Source organism: Ambystoma mexicanum, chromosome 14 (assembly GCF_040938575.1).
Source record: "Ambystoma mexicanum isolate Mex_15411 chromosome 14, UKY_AmexF1_1, whole genome shotgun sequence".
Lineage (NCBI taxonomy): Eukaryota > Metazoa > Chordata > Amphibia > Caudata > Ambystomatidae > Ambystoma > Ambystoma mexicanum.
The window spans coordinates 654695181-654716637 of NC_090940.1; the positions used below are offsets into that span (position 1 = coordinate 654695181).

General features: G+C 47.5%; 1 protein-coding gene across 1 annotated transcript in view; it reads left to right on the forward strand.

The window, feature by feature from the left end:
* The window catches only part of ASPG (asparaginase), a 431236-nt gene that overhangs the window by 193481 nt on the left and 216298 nt on the right, over positions 1-21457 (forward strand). The gene's annotated exons all lie outside the window — the stretch shown is intronic.

Consider the following 21457-nt stretch of genomic DNA (forward strand, 5'->3'; position numbering starts at 1 on the left):
GGGGCTGATGCACGCTTTGGTAGGGCAGTTCTGCAGAACCTACTTGTTTAATACTTTCTGCCCTCCTCCTTTAGCTTACTGCTTGGGTAATCTGCGGGAGAAGAATCCATAGAAAGATCATTATGGTTCTTTGCTTCAAAGGTAGGAGTTTGTACAAGTTACTAATATTGGGTCTGGTTGGTTACCTGCAGCTAGAAGGTGAGAATATCTGTGCTACAACTCTACTCTAAGAAAGGTGGCGGGGGTAAATACTTGCTGGTAAGCGTTGGTAAACTAATGTGCTGAGTGCTATATCTCTAGGAAAGCAAGGACACAAGATGCGTGCTATGTCCCTGGGAGTAAGACAACACGCAAGCGGACACGATAACCCTGAAGCTGAGGTTTGAGCCATTAAGGAACAGGTGATTGTATCCCAAAGACTCTGGCCCTCATTAGGACCCTGGCGGAGTGGGTTTCCGCCAGCGCTAATCGCGGCGGACCCGTCCGCCGTACTACGAGTTCCCTTAGCGCCATGGAGGTTTTCTCCGCCTGGTTTTGCCGGGCGGAGAAAACCATGGCGCTAAGGGACCTCGTTGTTAATTACGCCGCCGTACTTTACGGCGGCGTAATTAACTCCTTCCCCACTCCCATTATACCCTATGGGGCAAGAATGGGAATGGGGAAGGGTAAAATGGGGATACGGGATTTACCGCTCCGCCAAGGTCGGCATGGGGTGGTAAATCCGCCAACCCCCATGGCGCTATCGACGGCTTTCCGCCGTGCTTCGCGGTGCATTTAGCACCGCGAAATCCGCCAGGGTCGTAATGAGGGCCTCTGTATTAGGCCATGGCTTCATGTAGGGACCCATTATTCTTAGCTAAGTTATTTTTTTGTGATTTTGTTTCTGTTATCCATCTTGGCTGTTTTAGTGATCGTTGATGCCTCCTGGCAAGACTATCCCGTGAGCAAAGAAACAGAGGAGAGCCCCTGCTCTTCCATGAAGTCCCTACAAGTCACGTAATTCATCCATCCTGACACTTTAATGTAGATTGTCTCTTATTAGTTCTAGGTGAAATCCCATCCCGCACAATCTGTTATGCTTCTGAACAAAGGCTCTATTTGATTGGTGCTTGCAGTGTTCTGTCACAGACTGGAGAGCAATGTTTCGTTACCAGGGCCAGCTGCTCTGTCTCTCCTTTGTCATTGCCCTTTGATCTGAACCCAGATCACCTGTTGTGTGCTTCCTGTGGGGCCTACTGCTACGAAAGCCTGCCCATACAACCACAGCCCTCTCCTGTCTTCAGTTCCTGTCTAATCTCTGAAGCGGCCGTCTGGCTGTAGAAGAGACTCTGGCCAGCACTGCAGTCACTCAGGAAAATGGTTTCAGATGATGGGTTTTGCTGCATACATTCATTCGCATACAATTTTGAAAAAAACGTTTTTTTTTTTAATGTGATGGCATTCTACTTTTGAGCAGCAGTTAGTTTAAACAGTGGAAGATACCATGTTCTAGAGGCCATTGCTGAGTGACCAGATCATTATAATGAAGGCTTCAGCTGCCAAAATGTCAGGCCTTGCCACTGCTGTAGTGAATAAAGGAGTTATCTGTGCTCCTATTGTTTCTGCTCTACTTCTAGTCCTTACTTTAGTGCATAAATGCATCGTCCTAATGTGGGGGGCACTTGTCTCCACCAAGATTCCGCTTCTCCACATAGCCTTCTTTATCATAAGGTCACCTAGCCTCTTCTTTCTTCAACTTTGTCTATAGGATATAGTGCCTAGCTCGCCTCTTTGTCCAGTTGATCTTTGCAGGGATATAGCGCATAGTTTACTTTTTCTAATCAAATCCATGGGGATAGTCCCTGCCCCACTTCTTCCTACTCCAACATACTGAGGTTGGTCGGTAATTTCGACATCAGTTACCATTACCGCCACATGGTCCTGTGAGTTTACCACAGAATTCCAAGTGGTGATAATGCAGTGTTAATCTAATTTCTGAATTCCATAGGACTCCATGGGGATTTTGGCAGAATTACCCTCCACTTCAATGCCAAACTCTGGATTTGGCAGTGTTGTAAAAATGACCAGAAAAGTGGTAGTAACAGAATTACCACCACTTTATCGCTTTGCCAAACTCGGAATGAGGCCATAGTGTCTGTTAAAATGGATTTCTAAAATCAGTCATGGAGGTGCGGAGGGGGGGAGATTTTAGGAGACCACGCTAGTTATGGTGAACGGGGACTCTCCCAGCGTTGAGCCAAAACCCAATCAAGGTACGTGGAAGAGCAGTCAAGGCTTAGTCTCAGGAGTGAGTGGGAGTGTTCTAGGGTCTCAGCGAGTTCACACACAATAACACACAACAATTCAACTTAAACACTATGTATAAAAATACAATGATTTGTTCGGCCTTTAAAGAACACACTAAGAAATTAAATGAGCAGGTAGTATTATCACTCAAAACCATACATTCACCAGTAGGTTCACTTACAATGCATCAATCAATAATTAACTAGGTACGTCAGTTAAGTAATCAGATGCAGATAAAATGAATAGAACCAATCACAACCATGATTCCCTTTTACTTAAGAAGCCCAGCCCTAAGATGTATGGGGCCTATTACCCCAAAAGTCACAGGTTCCAGTACAGGCATATCCAGGGAAGGTATTCTCACAAAGGATTCAACAGGCTTGTGGTGGTCATTTAAAACAGCTCAAAACTATTTCAAGTTTAAATAAGTATTTGTCCAAAGACAGGTAAGCACTCCACTCTATCCCAGTCACAAGTCTAGGCCAGGGGTAGGATACTTGACCCAGGTTCGACGACCAAAGGTAAGCACAGCGAGAGCTAAGGGACATGGGACTTTGCACCCAATGTTCCCCTATGGAGGACGGGGATGAGAGTGGGGACAAGCACAGGTATGCTTACTTGCCCCTCTGACTCCGATTTTCTCAGGTCACACTGTGGATCGACGGGGACACAAACCTCCATTCTTTGTTTGGCTGCGGGGGGCCAGGGGTTGCAGGTTTGAGTTCTTCTTCTGGTCGGTCCAGCTGCAAGATGCAATACCAGATGAAGAATGCAAACTTTCGTGATGCAGGATGGAGGAAGGTGAGTTCCAGCGACGGTCACCACTTGCAGGTGGCGACAGATGATCTGCCAGGCACGGTCACAGAAGGAGGAGCAGGAGGTCGTTGATGGAGCGGTGGTCCTGGTGGATGAGACTGTCGTTGACAGCGGTAGGGCCGGTGACAGGACTTGTGAAGTTCTGCTCTTCTTATGTTTGGTTGGTGTCCGCAACTTCCTCAGAGATGGAGCCAACCCACCAGCCGGCAGGCTAACCGTCGACTGAGTCGGTGACAGGGACTGACGCCTTCCAGAACTTGGTCCCGCAGCCGCAGAGACGGTGCCGATGGTGTGTTGGATTTTGCCATCTTCTGGATCTTCACAGAGGAAGAATCCTCAAAGGACCTCATCCTCTTCTTGCCAGAGGGAGTACGCTCAGGGGACTTGCCGGCACTGGATGAGGTATGACTGCGCCCAGAGGCCGCGTCGGAAGCCTTCCCCCTCCTCAATCCATGTGACCAACCTTCGTGGCGATCCCTCTTGGTCTTCGAAGAGTAGGATTGGCAAATGCTGCATCCGTCCGCGTCGTGGTCAGTGTGAAGACAGTAAAGGCACTAGTGGTGCCGGTCCTCGACAAAGATGTTCTTCATGCCAAAGCTTTTGAAGAGGCTCTTCTTCATAGCATCAGCCATGGCCGAGGTGTCGAGATTTAGGCCCAATCCTGAGCCTGCTGGCTCCACGGGTTAAAGATCCAACCATGGATAGAAGATCTATGCCGACAACAGGTCCCTGATGCCGGTAGTCGCTGCGTGACGGTTTACGAAGAATAGATGGAGGATATATTCTGAAAAATGCGAAAAACAGCAAACAATGTACGAGTTCCAAGGAGCGAAGCAGTAGGACTCCCAACACTAGAAACATGCAGTGTTTAGAAACCTGAGGCTATCCTCATGTCTACTCCCCCTGGATCCTCTTCTCAGAAGCGAGTGAGGATCACCTGAATGGAGGGTCCTTGGGGATTGGAAAGATGGTATCTACAGGCGAGACCTGGAATCCCCCTTTCCGTTATGAGTACCAACCTAACCCTTGCCTGGCCTTTATGGGCTATTGCAAGACATCTCCCCTCATTTCCTCACATTTCCCCTCATTCAACCTACTATTGTTTTGGGACGAGGCAGAGGCGACTAGGAGTAGTGAACACTAGTAAGCAATTTCACCACTCTAGTACTGAGACGAGGAAGAGGCCTGCAGAGTGTTGTAAAGGTCAGGCATGTCCCAGGTTCTCCTCTAATTAATTGCAACCAGGTAATTACAATTTAGAACCCACACCTGCAACCTCTCAAGTGGTTGCAGGTGTATAAGAAGGGAGGAGACACCAGCAAAGAGACTAGCAGGAGATCCTGTATGCAAGGGTGCAGCCGTGGTGCGTCCTGCAAGGGAGCCAGGGCGCCGGCAGCAGACCCTAAGGAAATGTCGAGCCCAGGACCAGGCGGTCCGCAAGAAGACCACAGGTGTGGGTGCCTCCATGGTCGGAGATACGCAGCCTGAGCTGCGGCCAAGGAAAAGGAAGCAAAGTGTCCAACCGCATCCACGGAGAGGAAGTGTAGCTGCTGACGAGAACGCGAGAGAAACCAAAGCGAAAGCAGGGTTTTGCGGGTGAAGAAAAGCCAGCAGGTGGAGCCGAAAAACAAAAGTACAGCTGCCTTGAGGGAACACAGGACCGGTGAGGGCCGAGGGAAAGTCATTCGAGCCGGGGTGCTCCTGGGGGCTGTGGGGAAGCAGGTCGAATGATGAATGAATGAAACAGCATGCCCACAATTAAACAAACCTGACGTCACGGGTTAGGAGCAAATTAAGGACAATGTAATATGCAAGCTGCAAAGTAAATGATTACAAATATTGAATACCAAACTGAATGGGAACTTTTTGGCAAAGCTATGATCTCATGACAAATTAATGTGAAATTCAGATATTGCCTAATTGAAAGCAAAGTACGAAACAAGAAAGCAAGTTTGGAAGATTGCGAGAGAGCATGACAACATGGTGGTGAAGGAACAGAACTATATACATGAATACAGTGTGGCAAGGCCAAAGACTGGCAAAGGATATGTGACACATTGTGGCAAAGCCAAGAGGCTGACAAGGAAAAGCCAAGTGAGTGTGAACATTCACGCAGGGGCAGATACAGAAGAACCTGTGTGGGTTAGAAAGCCGAGGATTCCTGGTTGTGTGACCTATAATGGGTGGACTGTGTGGTATGACAACTGCGCCTAGACCAGGGAACCCTCAATTGTGAGAGCCAAAGACATTGCTGAAGTGAGCTAAGAAGAAGTAATCTGACTGAACTGTTCATCAAATCTAGAAGGAGTGTAAAGTTGACTTGGAGTTGTTTTGAACATCAAAAGATTGAGAATAAGTGCAAATTGACTGTCTTATACTTGCTAAAAGAAACCCCAAGGATTTGTGGAACTGCCTTGAACTTAACCCCAAGGATTTGTGGGACTGTTTTGAACTTGGGAAAGGTAATCCAGAGACTTGATTGAAACTTTCTTGAACTTGGGGAAGGCGAGATGAAAAGTAAGCTAGGAGCTGGAAGAAGCTCATAACTTTATTTCGATCACTATTTCTGTTATTGTTGACATTCCTACACACTGTGTATCTTTGGTTGTGAGGGCAAGTAAAGGTTCTGGACACAGACTGACTTTTAAGTTGAACTTTCTGACTCAGACTTTCCTTATTCTTTAAGGTAGGGAAATCCCACCTTAGCATAGGGCAAATTAGGTCTTCATCCATCCTGACATTTAATTTAATAAAGCAATTCTGTTGGAACTTTGAATCTGTTGTCTGTGTCTTGCTTCATGATGCCTTTACAGCAGTAAAATCTAAAGATGGCCACCAGGGGTGGAGCTTAGGAGGGTGAGTGTCATTAGCTGGGGGCAGTATGACCCAAACGACTCTGATGGACTCTGATACACTCTCTAGCCGGCGTCCCTTGGCCCTCCTCCTACCCCCACCTGCGAGGCTAAGAACCTCAGGGTCATCTTTCCCTCTCCGCCCACATCTCTGAGGTCTCTAAAAAGTCAAATTTCCTACTGCACCTCCTCAGAGGTACTCTGCCTTTCCTCTCCTTCCCCCGGAAGCTCATGGTATCCCAAGCTCTGGTTCTCTCTAGCTTGGACTATTGCAACAGCCTCTTTCTAAATCTACCTGCCTCTACTCTCCGCCCTCTGCAACTAATCCAGAACAGGACTGCGAGACTTGTCCTTGGCCTCAAGCCCTGAGAACGTATCTCTCCAGCTCTGAAATCTCTCCATTGGCTCCCAGTGGATGCAAGGATTAAATTCAAAACCCTCTGCATTGTCCACAAGGCTTTCTGGGGCCTGGGTGCAAAATACCTTCAGCTATCCCTCCGCAAATACCTCCCCTCTCGAGCTCTTCGCTCCTCTACCTCCAACTCCCTCAGGGTCAGTTGTTTTTCAAAGAAACAAGCTGGTGGTAGATCTGTCTTCGGCTGGGGCCTCCCTCTGGAACAGCCTCCCTGCCACTCTAAAACTTGAGGAGAACCATCTCTGGTTCCGGAAGCACCTCAAGACCTTCCTCTTTTCTTATGCCTTCGCTCCCCCTCTCCCCTGCTGATCTGTTCTCTCTTGGCACCGTGCACCTGGCCACCTTCTGTCCTCCGGGCCTAGGTACCTGCTCACCCTGCCACCCTCCTGCACTGCCTCCGGGCCACCCCTTGCACTGGGGTCTGTATCTGTGCCCATATTTTCTTCCTGCACTTATCAGACCTACCCTGTCTGCTGCCTTAAACCTAGCACTTGCAAATTGCTGGCTGCACTACTACTGTTGATTGCCTTTATTATTTATTTATTGTTATTTATCTGTTTCTCCTCTGCTTCACACTTTCCACTTCTCTCCCCTTCCATGCACTTTCCCCCTCCCCCTCTCCCATGCACTTGCGTGTTCTCAATGTCACTGGGCCTAGTAAAATCGCTGTTTTTGTTCTCCCCTGTTCCCCTCCCGTGCCTTGTTGTGCTCCGAAACACTTGTGTACGAGCGCAATAGAAATAAAATATCAATATCAATAGAGGAGAGTTTAAAGCAGAACTGCTTTCTTTTTATCGAGGATTCACAGTCTTAAGGCTGGGAATATTCATGAGCATTTGAATCCATGCAAGACCCATGCTGGAGAACAAGAGTTAAAGGTAAGTAACTTGTACCTTATTTATTATATACACTAGGGCAATGTTAAACTCAAAATGCAATTCAGGTAAGTAAGGATTGTTTCACACATATATACAGTAGGACATTTGCTGTAGCAATACTCAGTTGAATAATAGACCTTTAGATGAGAAACAGGTAAGTATCAAGAGTAGCTTTAGGTTAGCAAATAATTCCGCAACCAACATTTACTAAATAGCAATACTGGCACGTTAGAGAACTTTGCGTAGGCCTGAACTTTAGAAGTCCAACCCTATCTGGGGATTCAGAGTCTCAAAAGTCAGATGGAGGCACTGGCGGACCAGTGAGCCGGGGGGGAATGGGGTGCGGGGAGGGAGGGGGTGCAGAACAAAGGAAGACAGATGTTGTCAAATTCACAGATGATGCTTTTTGTAGCAAGTAACAAAATTGGATTGAAGAGGTTCAGGGTGACTATGTAGGCCACCTGAAATATTTCAGCTTAAAGGACAGATGTCCTAAGGCACAGAACACGGTTGGGTTGTCCACCCCAACATGACTTAAGAAGCTCAGCAGGAGCTAATAGCAACACAAAAACTGCTAGGTAAGTACTCAGGAGTAAGACAGTACCTTCAATGAAGAACAGCAATGTCACTGGTGGGTCCCCAAGGTAAGGCGACAGCAGCTCTGGTTCAGTCTCTGGCCTTGGCCACTGGAGGAAGAACTTTAAGCGGGAGCAGGCAGTCACACTTGGTCACAGGGATGCCCTGTAGACCATCTTTGCGGCACTTGGTTGAGGAGGCTCGACACAGGCTTTGCAGCAGCAATGGTTGTCACCCGGCAGACCTTTTCCTTCTCTCTGTCCACGGCTCAGCTGAGGGGACTTCTACGATCAGGATGGAGTCTCTGTAGGCCCAGACCGATGCCCACAAGTTTGCAGCCGGAACCGTGCTTGGCGAGACAATGCACCGCAGTAGTGCCAGAGGTACCAGGGTATTCAGGCATTGCAGGCCTGGAAGGTCTCAACACTTTGTGGGATGGCTCAAACTGTGGCTTGTTATGAGACTGGTTAGGCCCACCAGTCCAAGGGAGAAAGTAGTCCTGTCTGGATCTTCCCTGTAGCACAGAAGAGAGGGCTGGAGCAGCATTGGTCACTCATTCAGCTTTGGCGGTCGCTGGTGGTAGCTGCAGACGTCCTCTTCTTTCTTCTTCTTCTTGGAAATGGATCTTCCAGTGGCCGACTCTGGCTTCAGTATCAAGACCCTCGCCTTTTATACAGAAACCTAGCCAATCAGCATGCATGCAACATTCAAACTTTGGGTGGTGGCTGTCCCAACTGTATCCAAGCAGACACATTGGGGGACAAAGACGTGAGGAGTTTCGGTGACCTCCCAGTTTCCTGTCCTCCCAGACACACTGGCACCTTTGGGTGGGATTCCCAATGGGAGCCCGGCGAAGACAAAGGAATGAGCGGGACTTCCCCCCCCCAGGTCGACAGACGAAGGCTCAAGAAAGGACAAGGAAAATTCAAATATCATGTGGAGTATCACAAGGATCCTGCGTCTCACCCACTATGTATAACATTTTTACTAAGCCTTTGTTTGATAAGTTGGACAGACTGGGTATCACCTACACAAACTACGCAGATGATACCCAGATCCTTATTCCCCTTTCAGGCAACTTTTCTGAGGACACAGCCTTAGTAAATAGGTTATACCTCCTCATTCAGGCATGGGTGGCATCTCATGGCCTCTGCTTGAATGACGATTAAACTGAGATACTAATCTTAGGCTCTGAAAGTAACATTAAAAAGCTTGGCCCTAGCTATACTTCCTTTAATATCGACAATAACCTCATCAAGGTGATGCCTGCGGTCAAGACATTAGGCTTCTATCTTGACTCTACCCTCACACTTAAAAAACAAGTTAACTCACTTGCATCCACAACAGCCTACATCTGCAAGCTTATCCGAGCATGTAGACCATTCCTCTCTACTTCGAGCTGCATTACCCTGGCCAATGCCCTTGTGTTGTCTAGACTAGACTATTGTAATGCCCTGTACTCTGGTGCCAGTAAATATATCACAGATAAAATCCAAAGAAGCAGAATAATGCCCTAAGAGCAGCTCTGAACATCCCCCATAGAGAGCATATCTCTAACTCTAGAAGGGAGGTCCTGTCAAGACTTGATGGTCGCGTAGCCGATGAAACCTCCGTCCCCAAGTACCACTCGAGCAAACAAGAAATTACTGCCCGAGCGGTCCTTGAGGCCACAGGTGGTGGATTTTCGTCAGTCGGAACGAGGAATGCCGGAAAAGATGCCGGAAGATGCCCCCTATGACCACTGTAAGGCAAACACGAAGTTAGGTCATAAACACAGAACCCCAGACTTGTATATGAGTATGTAATAAGTCTACAACAGGGCTTACCCTTAGGAGTTGGTTGGGACTTAATAATGGTGTAAAGATGTTTGTCGGAGGCAGCCGGCAAGGGTGACGACCAGATGACAGGTTGGTAAGGTACTTAGTATGAAAGAAATCACCACCTTACGTAGAAGCCAGAAAACGTAAGTCAATCAGTTGAAAAGTGCGTAATCCAAGAACATAGTTCATAACAAAAGGGCAATCCAAATAGCAATCCAGGGACGGAAATGTGGTCGAATCCAGTAGAGAATAGTTCCAAACAAAGGTACCGTGAAGGAAGAAGCCAAAATCAGAGTCCAAGATCAATCCGAGGTCAGTGGTAGTAACCTGAATCCGTAGTCCGTAATGCGCCCAACAGGATCAGCTGTGAAGCGCTGGAGGGCAGTCGGCGCGTCCCTTTTGAACGCTGACTAATGATCACGTGACTCTCATCATCCGTCACGTGATCGAACGTGCTGAAGGAGGAGCTCTCAGGTGCCGCCAACGGAGACGTTGTAGAATGCCCGTGGCGCGTCTCCATGGCAACTGCCAACGCCGGAATGGAAACCAACGCTGATAAGGCAAGAACCGGCGTCGCTGACCTTGTCCCATTCCTTGCCGGCAGGCCTGCAGGGAAGAGTGTGTCCTGGCATGTATTTTGGTGGAGATAGTGGGAGCTGGATTATGAGATGTGTTCATGGAACGCATGGATGAAGGTGGGGGCGTGACAGAGCCCCCCCTCAAAGGCCCACGACCCTGTGGGCTAGAAGGGTTCTCCCGATGGAATCTGGACACCAACAACGGGGCATGTACATCAGAAGATGGGACCCAGGACCTCTCATCAGGACCATAACCCAACCAGTCCACCAAGTATTGTAACCTCCTTCTAACAACCCGGGATCCCAGAATAGCGCTAACCTCATAATCCTCCTGGGAAATCACAGGGACAGGACCAGGAGCGGGAGCAATGCGTGTATCATCAGGACAAGGCTTGAGGAGAGATGTGTGAAAAACGGGGTGTAATTTCCATGAAGCGGGGACGTCGAGTCTATAGACCACCAGGTTCAGGACCTTGGAAACCCTATACGGGCCGACAAAACGGGGCAGCAGTTTACGACAACCCGGTGTATGGAGGTGCCGTGTAGACAACCATACCCGGTCGCCTTGTTTATATGACGGGGCCTCTTTCCTTTTTTTGTTAGCGGCGGTACTCATAGACACCTGGGCCTCCTGGAGATGGACAAGGGTTTGAGCATGGACGGATGCGAGATCTCTGACACAATCATTTGCCGCAGGGGTACTGGTACTCAATACAGGGGCATTGGCAGGATTCAAATCAGAAAATGGTAAAGTACGTGGATGTTGGCCGTAGAGCGAAAAAAACGGAGAAAACCCAGTGGACGAGTGCAGGGCGTTGTTATATGCAAATTCCGCAAAATGAAGAGACTCAAGCCAGGTATTCTGGAATTGCAAACTTAAGTACCTTAAGTACTGTTCCAAGACCTGGTTTACTCTCTCAGTTTGGCCGTTGCTTTCTGGATGGTAAGCTGAAGAGAAGCGGGCATCTATACCTAGTAGTTTGATAAGAGCCAACCAGAAACGAGAGGTGAACTGGGACCCCCTGTCTGACACAATGACACTCGGCAAGCCGAACAGACAGAAAACAGATTCAAAGAACATACGAGCCAATGAGGGAGCAGTAGGAATGCCTTTACATGGTATAAAACGGGCCATTTTTGTGTATGAGTCTACTACCACCCAAATCGTGTCGTAGCCTTGCATTCGTGGTAGATCGGTTATCAGATCCATGGATACCGTATGCCATGGTTTCGGGGGTATGGGCAATGGTTGTAGCAGTCCTAGTGGACGACCCTTCCGAGTCTTGCATTGTGCACATATGTCTCCACGTCTCGCCGCATCGATGGCCACCAGCACCAGCGTTTCAACAACTCTAGAGTACGTCGCTGACCTGGGTGGCCATTGATAGGAGCATTGTGGGACCACTCTAAGGCCTGGTTGCGAGTCACTGGTGGGGAGGAACAGTTTTCCTTGGACAAAAGGCAACCCATCCTGCATAACGGTATCCCAATCATCCAATACTTGGGGATGTTGTATAACCCATTGGCGTATAGCCGTTATCATAGGCGGAGATGGAGTACAGGTACAAACAACATGGCCTTTACCTAAGAGTTTCGGGATATGAAGGGAGAGGTATTCCCCCAGGTGAACGGGACAGAGCATCCGCTTTACCATGTGACAAACCCGGTCTGTGTTTGACAAGGAAGTCGTATGCAGCAAAAAAGAGGTGCCAACGAACTTGTCTACTATTGGCGCATTTCAGAGACGCTAGGTCCTGTAAGTTTTTATGGTCTGTGTAGACGATAGTCTGATGTTTTGCCCCCAGAAGATGGTGTCTCCAGACCAAAAAGGCGTCTCTGATGGCCAGGAGCTCTTTTTCAGTGACCGTGTAGTGAGTTTCAGTCGGTGTGAATTTCCTGGAATGGTAGGCCACCGGGTATAGTGCTCCGGTGGTAGGACAAGGCTGAGATAGGACGGCCCCTAAGGCAAAGGAGGAAGCATCTGCTTCTATGATATACGGGAGCTCTGGGTCAGGATGCTGCAGGACTGGGGCCGTGGTGAACGAGGTTTTAAGGGAGTCGAAGGCTGCTTGATGTGCATCGGTCCATATAAATGGTACTGCAGGACTGGTCAATGCAGTTAATGGTGCCACAATGGAGGAAAAATTCGCGATGAACCTCCGGTAAAAGTTTGCGAACCCTAGAAAGGATTGCAATTGTTTCAATGTAACAGGTACTGGCCAATTTGTGATAGCCTGAACTTTGGATCGGTTCATTGTTAGCCCCCCAGGTGAAATATGGAAACCCAGGAATTCAACTTCAGCTGTATGAAACAGACATTTCTCAGGTTTAGCGTATAGCGAGTTCTTCCTGAGTCTTGTGAGTACCTCTCTGACATGAATGACGTGTTCGGCCAATGTTTGGGAGAATATCAGTATGTCGTCCAGGTACGCCACGACATAAACATCCAGAATATCACTAAATATATTGTTTACCAATCGTTGGAAAATGGCTGGGGCATTACAGAGGCCAAAAGGCATCACCATGTATTCATACAATCCTTGGCGAGAGCAGAAAGCAGTCTTCCACTCATCCCCAGGTCGCATGCGGACTAAATTGTATGCCCCCCAGAGATCTAGTTTGGTATAGATGGAGGCATTGGTCAACTTGTCTAACAGGGTAGAGATGAGTGGGATAGGGTAACGATTCTTTATGGTAATCGTATTCAGGTGTCTGTAATCTACACAGGGGCGGAGATCGCCTTCTTTTTTCGGGACAAAAAAAAGGGCTGGCCACGGGTGATGAAGAAGGCCTGATATGTCCTAAATGTAGGGCGTGGCAGATGTATTCTTTAAGGGACGTTTCTTCAGATGGTGATAGTGAATATATGCGTCCTTTGGGAAGCAATGCCCCATCAATTAGGTCAATGGAACAATCATACGGTCTGTGAGGGGGCAGTATCTCGGCAGATGTTTTATCAAAAACCGAATGGAAATCATGGTATTCTGGGGGTACTCCTGACAAAGTGGCTCCCACCGTGTGGGTTGTTTCGGGTGGGTCGTTCTCCCCTACAGGGGCTAAGTGTAGGGCCCCAAGTGCCCTCGCAGGGTTGTTGAAATCTTCTTCCAGTAAACAAAAGTGTTGGCAAATGTCTGATTCAAAAGAAACCTGCCCCGTACCCCAGTCGATGAGTGGGTTATGCTTCTTTAACCAGGGAAGGCCTAGGATTATCCCGAACTGTGGTGTGGATATCAGATCAAAGGACAACTGTTCTTTATGGTTACCCTGAATAATCACTTCCATCTGGGCGGTCTGTTGTTTAATCGGACCAGAAATGAGAGAGGACCCGTCCACAGTTTGGACTGGTTCGGGATGTGTCTTGGTCACCAGTGGAAGGTTCAATGCTTTGGCCAGAGGTATATCAATAAAGCAACCAGTAGCCCCTGAATCAATAACTATATGTACTGTGTGTGAACACTCCCTATCAGGATGAAGCACTGCCTGAACGACCACTGGTCTTACTGGGCCGAAGGTAGGAACCCTGGGGTTGTGAATCAAGCTCGTCTTGTCCCCCATACTCAAGGACGAGCTCTCTGAAAACCCGAGGACTTGTTCTTCGGGCGTCTTGGGCACTCTTTGACGAAATGACCACTGAGTCCACAGTAGAAGCATGCGTTGTCGGTTCTCCGACGCTCCCTTTCGGTCTGAGTGATGGGACTTCGTAGACCACCTATTTGCATGGGTTCACTTGCACCATCTGGCGGAGAGGGCAAGGGTTTACCTGAAAAACTAGATTCCGCCCGACGTTCGGTCTTCCGAGCGTCTACCTGAAGAGTTAGGTCTACTAGTTCGGGATATGCATCAGGAAGGGAAGGAATGACAGAAAGAGCGTCCTTCATAGCGTTACACAGACCTTTGTAAAATACCACAGCTTTCTTGTTTTCAGGCCATGAAGTCTCAGCTGACAATTGGTTGAAGCGCGTGATGTATTCTATTAAGGTTTGTCTGCCTTGGGATAGTTCTACGAGCTCCAGATCCCGAGACTGGGCTTTATACCTGGTATCGAATACTTTGGCCAACTCGCTCACCAGAAGATCGAAATCGTAAAGGGCTGGGTGGTTGTTCTCAAGAAAAGGATTAGCCCAGGTAGCTGCAACCCCAGTCAAATGGGATAACAAAAAGGCAGCTTTTGTGGTGGAATCATGGAACACCAGTGGTCGGCAAAGAAAATGAAGTTTACACTGATTAATAAAAGTGCGATATTTTCTAGGATCACCCTGGAACTTCTCAGGAGGTGCCAATGGAAACTGAGTAGGTAACACCACGGGAGTAGGTGGTGTAGGAGGTACAGAGTGACCCGGTGTTGGTGTTGCCTGATCGCCAAACTCAGCATCTGCCGGTAAAGGGTTGCGGGTACTTTGGATATTATCTAAGCGATGATGTATCGCGGTTGTGGCAGCCGCCACTTCGGTTCTAAGGGATGCAACAGCTTGCATTAGAGCAGCCACAGGGTCCCCGGCAGGAGGCTCCATCGTCTGGACGACCAAAAAAATGGCTTCACAGTCTGTCAAGACTTGATGGTCATGTAGCCGATGAAACCTCCGTCCCCAAGTACCACTCGAGCAAACAAGAAATTACTGCCCGAACGGTCCTTGAGGCCACAGGTGGTGGACTTTCGTCAGTCGGAACCAGGAATGCCGGAAGATGCCCCCTATGACCACTGTAAGGCAAACAAGAAGTTAGGTCATAAACACAGAACCCCATACTTGTATATGAGTATGTAATAAGTCTACAATAGGGCTTACCCTTAGGAGTTGATCGGGACTTAATAATGGTGTAAAGATGTTTGTCGGAGGCAGCCGGCAAGGGTGACGACCAGATGACAGGTTGGTAAGGTACTTAGTATGAAAGAAATCACCACCTTACGTAGAAGCCAGAAAACGTAAGTCAATCAGTTGAAAAGTGCGTAATCCAAGAACATAGTTCATAACAAAAGGGCAATCCAAATAGCAATCCAGGGACGGAAATGTGGTCGAATCCAGTAGAGAATAGTTCCAAACAAAGGTACCGTGAAAGAAGAAGCCAAAATCAGAGTCCAAGATCAATCCGAGGTCAGTGGTAGTAATCTGAATCCGTAGTCCGTAATGCGCCCAACAGGATCAGCTGTGAAGCGCTGGAGGGCAGTCAGCGCGTCCCTTTTGAACGCTGACTAATGATCACGTGACTCTCATCATCCGTCACGTGATCGAACGTGCTGAAGGAGGAGCTCTCAGGTGCCGGCAACGGAGACGTTGTAGAATGCCCGTGGCGCGTCTCCATGGCAACTGCCAACGCCGGAATGGAAACCAACGCTGATAAGGCAAGAACCGGCGTCGCTGACCTTGTCCCATTCCTTGCCGGCAGGCCTGCAGGGAAGAGTGTGTCCTGGCATGTATTTTGGTGGAGATAGTGGGAGCTGGATTATGAGATGTGTTCATGGAACGCGTGGATGAAGGTGGGGGCGTGACAGGTCCACTGGTTAAAAATAACTGACAGGATCCTCTTGAAAACAGTCTCTATCACTTCTAAATGTCTGAATATCTTAGCACCACCATACCTTGCCGAAAGGATAAACAGGAGATCTACAACCCGTCTGTTGAGCGCGTCCAATGCCCACACTCTAGAGATCCCTAGATTTAAACGATCAACAGCCGGTGGAACCAGCTTCCCAGTCATAGCTTCACAAACTTGGAACACGCTCCCGCCTGACCTCAGAAAGGAACAACCGTAACCTAAATTTAGACTTAATGTACTTAAATGGCTACGAACAAATGACCTATAACCTGCCTTCTGTCTGTACCCTGCACTACTACTGCCTCTCGATTTGACACTGAATGTACCCACCCTACTGTAACCGGAAGTGGCAGCAATTACATATTACCTGTATGTACATGTATTTATGTGGCACATTCTGTAACCAAGCTTTAAGTTATCTTGTCCTACTGCGCCCAGCTACCTAAGGGTTTGGCGCGCATTACTAAATAAATAAACAAACAAACAAACAAACAAGTTGTTGTGAGTCGGCGAAAAAAGAGGACTAGCACCATTCAGGAACAAGGGTCCCTATGTGTCCCTTACCACAGCGAATACAGACTGCGATGTACGTTTCGCAGAATCATTAGAAAATCATCAACTGCCACCAGCCACTCATTTAGAAAGTTACAGGAAAAGTGAGAAAAGGGATACAATGTGTTCCCTCAGCACTCCAAATAAGGTGGTGTATATGGATCTCACAAAATAAATAGGATAAAACGCATCCCCCGATCCTTATAACCTTCAGTTAGCACAGGAATATAAAAGGAAAACCAAAGTGCGAAGCTCAGGGAGCTTCCAGCAACACTGCACAGAATGTGTTGTGTGTTGCAATAGGAAACTAAAGATGCCATAAAAAGATGGAGGAAAGCAGACTCACAGAAAAGAATGGGTGAGTGAGGGAGAGGGTTTGCACTGACTCAGGAGAGTCAGGCAAAAATCCAATAGTCCAGCAAAGAGTTCTGGGGAACTCACTAAGTGGGGAGAATTAAACACAGATGAAAATTGTACCTAACGCCAAGTCCCATCCACTCTCTATGGCTCTTTCTGGTGAGTGATTGAAGTAAAAATAGTAACATAGGGTAGAACAAAGAGCAGAGCGGGAAGCATGGAGTAGAAATGTTTGAAAAGGGGAGAACAGAGAGACCTTGAGAGAGAACTAAGTAACAGTGAAGAGTTGGGAATGAAAAAGGAGAGCCCAGAAGTGTGAAAATTGAGACTCTTCTCTAAAGATTAGATTAGATTAGAAGCTAGGAGGCCAAGTGAAGAAGGCACAATCGTTGCAGGGCGTCAAGAAGATTATTGTATTGAGGACCAAACCAAGGATAAAACCAAGAAGTTGTGGAAGGGAAACTGAGCTCTTGCAAAAGAAACACTTTCTATACTGTGCTGGCAATTGCTGCAGCAGAGTCTGTGTCAGTGCTCCATAGCACAGACTTCCCTGGCCCTAGTGAGATTTAGCTTAATGACGGAACTCTGGTATAGACCACAGTTGACAAGCAAGTGGGGAACCTATAGAGTTTTCTGACCACATCAACAACCGTAGAAAAATTCCTTGAAGCCAAGAAGGAAGTTCAAGGGGCCCCTAAAACTCAATTGACTGGGAGTTCCATTAGTTTGACTGGCAGAAGGCAGAGCCCCAGGGAAGTAAGAGCTTGACTAACCGGAGCATGAGCTAGAGAACAGAGACTGTTGTTTTGGAGGTGTTGCCAGAAAGACCTGGAGTGTGAGCAGAGCCACAGAGGCTGAAACATATGTCCAGAAGGCTTGACCACACTGGAGCCTGGAAGCTGGATGAGAAACCAAGGAGCCCAAACTGAGAAACCAAGAGAACTGTTGCTGCAGGTAAGGAATGAGGGAGTGGTGTCCGAACATGGCAAAGGTGATTTGGTAGGAGGGGTGATCAGGGGGCTGAAGAAAGGTGCTAGAGGCAGTACTGAGTCAGAGAGAATCATTGAGGCGAGAGATGTTGCACAGAGATGGGCAGTAGTGAGCTGAGGAACTATGAGGTGATGGTTGATGAAGGTGCAAGAGACCTCTAGAGGTTGGACAGGGGCATTGAGAAGATGAATGGTGAATAGAAAACCGGTAAAATATTGATTGGGAAGGTGTCCCAAGGGGTGAAGAAGCTGGGCGAGATAGTGGGTATTTGGAGACTTAGAACTGGGAAAGGTAAGGTGCTGAAAGGGCTGAAGAAGATAAAGCAGACAGGAGAATACAACGATTGAAAGGTGGTTATGAAGGGAGACATGGCTGGAGAAAAGGAATGAAGAGTTGGTACCAGGGTTGATGAACTAAGAAGAGGAATGGAGAGCCTGGGGACAGACAAGCAGATCAGGTGGAGAATTTGGTGCAGGATTAAGACAATAAATAGTGCAGGGAAGGCCTGGATATGATTGCAAGAGATGATGGGCAGGCTCTGATTGAGTGAACTTAAGGATTCGAGGAGTGGGGGAAAGAGTTGGTGAGGAAGATACAATACAGAAAGGAATCCTAGAAGTGTGAGTTGGGGTAGTTGGCCACTTCCTGTTGTACAATTCGGTCTTGTCAAGATCCAGGACTTTAGAACATACCACAGCTGGTACTCCCGAGTGAGGTGGGCTTTGCAAACTCAAGATTTGTGGTAGACGTTTTCTGCACTTGATGAAGAGAAGCTTCATGGCCAGTGTCAGTCATGTATTTGGATGTCAAGAAGGCTTTTGAATTCCTTTTTATATGCTACAGAAAAGAGCAAGAACTATGAGTCGACGTGAATGATCGGCTACTGATGCTGAAAAATGAGGCCTCGTCTCTGACTGACCGGATTGATAAGCTTAACTAAATGAACTAGAGCAAATATGAGGTCATGCTGCTGTCTCCACTCTGTCAGAAATATTTGCTGGAACAAATGGCTCTTTAAGGGGTTCCCTTATAAAATTAAATACCTGGGAATGTTAACTGCAAATGTTAGCAAGAAACCTTTCACAAAAGACTGCCTCATTTGCAAACCGATCTAGACAGAGGACCATTGGTAAACCTCTCATTGTGGCGACGGTGAGCTCAATTAAGGTGATGGCTGTCCCGAGAATTAATTACTGTTTGCCAGTGGGTCTAGTCTAGCCCGGTTGTCCAGTGTTTGCAGAGGTAATCCTTCAATTGGGACAAAATGGCGACAATGTTTTGAAATGTGCACTCAGGGAAGGGTTTTAGCCAGTCATGTTTTGTGGGACGTGTTCATAAACTGGCAGTGTCCACCTGCATTGTCGCAGCCTTCCCGGGTGCCCATGTCTTCTTTGTTATGGTCTCTTGGCCCCTCCCTGCCTCCTACCCCACCTCGTTCTCCCTTACCACACCCTCAGACCCTTACAATTACATTATACCACACCACCCCGCAAACCTCCCTCTACTCTCCATAGACTTCCCTGCTGGCTGGGAGCTTACTACTCCACTTGCCGCCTGTGCTTGTACCGCCATAGAAATAGAAAAGTCCCTTTTCCCTTTACTATGGCATTTTTATTTTGGAGCTGGCAGTACAATATTTAAACCCTGCAGGGAGCCCTGGGGTGTGAATAGCAATTGCCAATCGCCCCCTTCTTTGTGGTCATATACTGCCGGTAATGGCCCTGAGCCCTTGGTGAGGCACCCCCTTCTCTCGGAACTTACCTATGCTCAAGCTGGCAGGTGTTTACAGCCTCGAACAAACCCAAACGTGGGGGTCATGGTTATATTGAAACGTATTCATGCATTTGGAGATCTGGAACTATTTGATTACATCGACAGCAGAGGCAGCCAACGAACCATATACAAAATGTTCCCCTTAAAATAAATCAAAAGTCCAGAAAAACTAAAACAGAGGGATGTGTTTGCCGCGATTTAAATCAATATATTTTTTTTTCCCTCTGAACCAAAATTTCTAATGGGTTCCGATGATCCACAAGCGTACAACAATAAAAACAATGTTTTGATCGTAACTTTTACTAATGGGCGAATGCAAAAGAAATAGTGAGGTAGAAACAGTTTATAATATATATGACAATAAGAGAAACAATTAGTGCAATATCCACTTAACTTCCAATTCTAAAAGCATGTTTATTGAAACATCATAGACTGCAGATGTCTTTTGCTGGCATATACTACATGCTGATTTGTGAATTAGTGAATTTGTGAATTGTATGTTGTGTGGCGACAAGGAATGAAGAGACTGACCAAGTGGAGCAATAGTGATTGCTATAGACTTTTATTAAAAGAAAACCAAACCTATCTATCCCTAACTCGAAGGTGGTTTCCCTACCTAAACGGAAAATAACTCAGGTGCTCGTCAGGAAGTCTGTGTGAGTCAAAACAAAAATGCACCGTCCCGGTCACAGAGGCTCCTATACTATCCCTGTCACTACAACAAAATACCTTAAAGTCCAGCTACTGTTCATAATCCAGGAGAAGAACTCCCTTATCCTGGATATAAACCGCCGCTACCTTTAAGGTGGGGGCCTTCCAGGTAGCCAACTGCTGACAGACCTGAATCTGGTACCCATTCAATCTACATATCTCCCACATGATTCAGACTGCCTGTAGAGTTTGTAACTAATTACTGTTTCATATGACCTATATCTAACTAATGACAGTGCTGCACATTACACTATCTTACCTAACTGACCTGCTTCCGGATCAACTGTAACCCGTGCAACTACATGCTCCTATTGCAGATGCAATGTCTGCAAGGCCCTTCTGTAACCGAATTCTTAAGCAACAAGCGCCTAGATGCCTTTGGGCTATGTGCGCTAGATAAATGGCAAAATAAATAAATAAACCGTCCAAACGCCTCTCTGCTTGTTCAAAGCAAAAGTTCCTGGTTTTCCGTAACCCAACACAAATTCTACAGTCTCGTTTATAAAGTTCTTGTGGGGCTAGGAGCATGACTCCCTTCTTCTAGCTGGTTCCCCAGGGTCTTGCACAATTCTCAACAAAGTTCAGAACTTTTTTGTACAATTCTGGATCTACCCCCACTGGGGCGATGAAGCTATTCCTGGAGTCCCTCTTGACTTTTCAGCGTCACACGCATGTGGGACAGGCCAGGTAACTGTATCAATGATAAGGGTTTCTTTGTATCTTGAGGAAAACAAGGTTAAGGCATTAGCTGTAAAGACGGGACACTTGGCAGGACCTGGTCTTGACCAATCATTGATGTGCAATCGCCTGATGAAAGAAGATGATTGGTGTGGCTCGCTGGTACAGCCCTAGATGATTATGGGGGGTGTACAGTGCTTCTCTCCCTTCACAGGGCACCCCTCCCTCAGTTACTTGATGTTTGGCTAGAGAAGTAGAGCATCAACTATCCCCTGGGCTCCAACCCTTTTAGGCCCCTCGTTTGTACTTTCCTGGGTCGATAACATAACCCCCTTTTATGGCATTTCAGGGAGTTGGGGGTTTCGGGTTCACAGGCAAACGTGTCTTCTCAATTATTGAGGTAGGTGCTCTCAGTTCATACTATTCACTATTCTCCCTTGTTGATTTAAGTTTAATGGCATGTCTAAAGAGTTTCTTAAATAGCTTGTCCGCTCCCTCCCAGACTTTCGTTAACTCCGGTTACCTGTATTGGTTCAGGATGCATCACCGGGTTGATAGGATTTTGGATGACGCCATCAGCCTCCTCTGTTGCGGGGCACCAATTCTTGGTGAATTGCGCTGCACGTTCTTCCGATATCGATAG